Consider the following 4,496-nt stretch of genomic DNA (forward strand, 5'->3'; position numbering starts at 1 on the left):
CCAAATAACACTATGAAAATGCTAACAAAATCTCCTGGAGGGAAGCATTTCCCCAGAAAGCGCTGTTACCAAGCAGTTGCTGTGGATACACTCAGCAGCATGCCCTCTGAAGCATGGTTTTCTCCTGTTCCTGCATGACATAAGTCTGTGGAGATAGGGGCACACAACCTGCACAGTTTGGTGAATAAGGGGATAGTCACATGACCACTACTCAGAAGAAGGAGCCCCTCTACTGGCACTGAAGACTCTCCTGTCTCCCTTCCTGACTACAACCCCATCATTCTCTCTAGAAAGGATAGACATATTAAAATTTTAAATTGTAATTCCTTGCTATTTAAGACAGTTTCCTGTGACCAATTGATGGAGGAAGGTCATTGGTTAATTAAATAAAGAAGCTGCTTGCCCTGATAGGTTAAAGCATAGGTGGGAGGAGTAAACAGAACAGAACGCTGGGAGGAAGAGGAAGTGAGCTCAGACTGACAGCTCTGTTCTCTGGAGCAGAGACGCCATGCTCCCATCTCCAGAGCGGACGCGAGAGCTCTGCTCTCTGAGGCACACATGATGAAGCTCCGACCCAGGATGGACGTAGGCTAGAATCTCCCTGGTAAGCCACCTTGTGGGCTACACTAGAAATGGGCTAGTCCAGGAACGAGAGTTAGCCTAGAAGAGGCTAGATAGAAATGGGCCAAGCAGTGATTAAAAGAATACAGTTTCCGTGTAATTATTTCGGGGCATAAGCTAGCCGAGCCAGGCGGCTGGGGTGCTGGGGATGCAGCCCCGCCGCTCATATTACAACAACCAATAAGGTGGCTCAAAGGGTAAAGCTTTTTTTTGCTGTACAAACTTGATGACCTGTATTTGAACCCTAGAAACTGTGATGTAAAGAGGGAACAGACTTCCAAAATAGTTTACACACAGACACACACACACACACACACACACACACTCACACTAATAATAAATAAAACATTTTAGAAATTAAAAATAAATTGATTAAAATTTGTACTGCATCCATATTCCTCCCTATCCCTCAACAATTTGGCAGAGTTTTTTTATTATCATATTCAGCTTTTGATTTCGCATGCCAACTGTTGTCATTCTGCTTTGCTTGCAGCTGTCTTATGAGGGTATGTAAGCCCTTCCTGAACCCTCTGCTGTTTTTGGAAACCCCTGAGCAATAGGGATTTACCTGGAGGTGTAAACGGAGGCTGCTCATTCGTTTTCTCGGCCACCCAAACCCGAATAATCGCACAGAAACTATATTGATTACAACACTGTTTGGCCGATGGCTCAGGCGTATTTCTAGCCAGCTCTTACATCTTAAATTTCTATTAGTCTACATATCACCATGAGGCTGTGGCCTACCACTAAAGTTCCAGCATCTCTCTCATTTGGCAGCTACATGGCATCTGCCTGACTCTGTCTTCTTTCTCCCTGTATTCAGTTTAGTTTTCCCATCTCGCTTTATTCTGCCCTGCCATAGGCCAAGGTAACTTCCTTATTAGCCAATGGTAATAAAATATATTCCGAGCGTATAGAGGGGAATCCCATATCATGGAGGCACCAAGGCCAACAACAACAGCTGTCTTGTTTTGGAGACAAACAACATGAAAGGAGGTTTCTCGTGCCTGACATTGGGATTTCCCCCACTCTGGACCTCTTATTCTTTCAAAGTCTTTGTCTTCTCATTCTTTAACACATAAATTACAATGATTTTAGCATCTTTAATTCCGGCTATTGACTGTTCATGCACACAGGTGCCCTCATGCAAGTGTGGCATTCAGAGGACAACTGTCTGGTATTGGCTCTCTCCCTCCACCATGGGTTCCAGAGATCCACATCAGGTGATCGGGTCAGGTTTGGCAGCGCGTGACATTACCTGCCAAGCCATCTTACTGGCCTATTGTAGCAACTTCAGGCCCATGCTGAAACCTTCAGTAATGGTGCTGGAATGCATGTTCCTACTTGATGCTTGTTTTTCCTCTAGGATGTTGGTTTGTAATTCTTTTCGTTATATGCATGTGTGGAAATGCTACGACAAAACCTATTATTTTGTACATTAATGTTCTCATAGCCCCCCCAACCATTTGCTGATTAGTTTGATTGGGGTCTTGGTATCATATATAGAAATTTTAGGAGTAGTTTCAAGCTTTGGATGATTTTATAGTCTAGAGAGAACATATTGCCTGCCCCCTTCCCATCAGCCAGTTCAGCTGGGACCGGTCGATTTGCTTTGCTTAACTATTGAGCTGACTGAAAAGTGGGCTTTTGTGCCTGCTGGGGTTCTTGGTTTTATCAGCTCTTATTTCTGACTCAAAACTTCTGTGATTTTACCCAGCAGCCTGCGGACTTGTTCCAGGCTCCTCTCTGTGGGCTCTGACCTCCAGCCCATGTCCCATGGTCTCTGTCCAGTGTCAGCATCTCAGGCTGCCATTTTCTTTAGTGTCACTGAGTTGCAGTTGCTTTTTCCAACTTAGCAGACGCCTGGAAGGCTAAGGCACGTCATTGGGTCTCTCATCTCTGGATTCCTCTTCTGATTCCTGGCTAGGGCCTTGCTGCTTTGGGAGAGTTCCAAAAGTCTTTCAGCATTTCAGGACTTATTTTGGACTATTTTGGTCATTCTCACTGGTAGACTACCTAGCTTGCCTTCAACAGAACTATGAATTATTACTTATAATCTAGTTTCTATAATTTGAGAGGTAAATAGGATCCAAGTATGTTATGAGCATGTATGAAGACGTCAGAACGAAATTCTTTGTCTTATGCATTAGTAAATACTATAGAAAAGAAGTATCTTTAAAAACTGTATAATTATTCACAAATCATAGGGATTTTTCTGCCTCTTGATATTTCTATGTTTATGTATAACTACAGCTCAAGCCTTTCACTTTCATTTCAATATAATATTCTATTATATCATATTCCCTTATCATTCAAGTATATAGTGCTTCTCTCCAGCTGCAATGCTTATGTTATTTAGTTATGCCATTGTATTAATTTCTATTTACTCCAGCCATGAGGAAGAATCCATACTTCTCTGCCTCACCACTAACAAGTGAGCTTTACCAGTTTGTGCCAATCTAGCTACGTACACCTGTGCTCTAGAAGTCTTTCGTCTTGTAACTGTCTTGCTGGCCCTTGAGGTAAAGGTACTTTGATCTGCATTTCCCTGATGGTTGAAGATATTAAACTTTTTTTCATAAAATTATTGGCAGTTTTTGTTTTTTTCTATCTATAGATGGGATCTAGGTCAGCATATGACAGAATGCATTTACCTACATTCATTCTAGCACTATTCAACACAGGAAAATTCATCACAGAAAAATCAGCCTGGCGTCTGCTCATTGACAGGTGAATGCAGAGAGGAAAGGCAGAACAGATGCACAATGGAGTATTCTATAAACCCTGAAGAAGAAAACAACCATTCACAGGTGTCTTAATAATTACGGTTTCTAAAGGCACACCATAACCATGGCAACTCTTGTAAGAAAACATCTAATTGAGGGTGGCTCAATTACAGTTTCAGAGGTTTAATCCATTAGGATCATGAAGGGGAGCATGGGGGCATGCAGGCAGATGTGGCGCTGGAGCTGAGAGCGCTACATTTTGCAGGCAACAGGAAGTTGATTGACACACTGGGTGGTATCCTGAGCTCATGAAACCTCAAAGCCTGCCCCCACGGTGACACACTTCCTCCAACAAGGTCAGACCCACTCCAACAAAGCCATATCTCCTAATAGTGCCTCTCCCTATAAGATTACGGTGGCCAATTACATTCAAATTACCACAGCAGGAAAGTGAATGGAACAGACAACACCATACTAAATAAAATAAGTTGTACACACATACACACACACTTGCACACATACTCCTCATGCTTTCTCTTATATGTGGAACCTAAAAATAATTGACAACCTGAAAGCTTAGAAATCACTGTCAATGAGGGGAGAAAGAATTAGGGGCGGGGGTGCGAGGAGAGGAAGTATCGTTATTCAGTTGTAGCATTGCTTTTTAAACGGCCGTCTTTGATTGGCAGTCATCTCCCATCGTTTCTCCTGGAGCCTTGTGTTATGTGTGTTTATCTGTGTTAGTCCTTGTTCTCGTTCTGTGACTACATATCTGACACAGCAACAGTTTGAGGGTGTGGTCCATCAGGAGGGGATGGCGGGTACAGGGGGGATAGTGATGGCAGGGATGGGGATGGGGATGTCAGGAATGGGGATGGTGATGGCAGGTGTGGGGATGTCAGAGATGGGGATGTCGGGGATGGGGATGTCGGGGATGGGGATGGGGTTGTCAGGGATGGGGTTGAGGATGTCAGGTATGGAGATGGGGATGTCAGATATGGGGATGTGATGTCAGGTATTGCGGATGGTGATGTCAGGTATGGGGATGAGGATGTCAGGTATGGGGGATGTGATGTCAGGTATGGGGATGTGATGTCAGGTATGGGGGATGGGGATGGCAGGTATGGGGATGTGATGTCAGGTATGGGG

The sequence above is a fragment of the Microtus ochrogaster genome, chromosome 1, assembly GCF_000317375.1.
Source record: "Microtus ochrogaster isolate Prairie Vole_2 chromosome 1, MicOch1.0, whole genome shotgun sequence".
Classification (NCBI taxonomy): Eukaryota; Metazoa; Chordata; class Mammalia; order Rodentia; family Cricetidae; genus Microtus; species Microtus ochrogaster.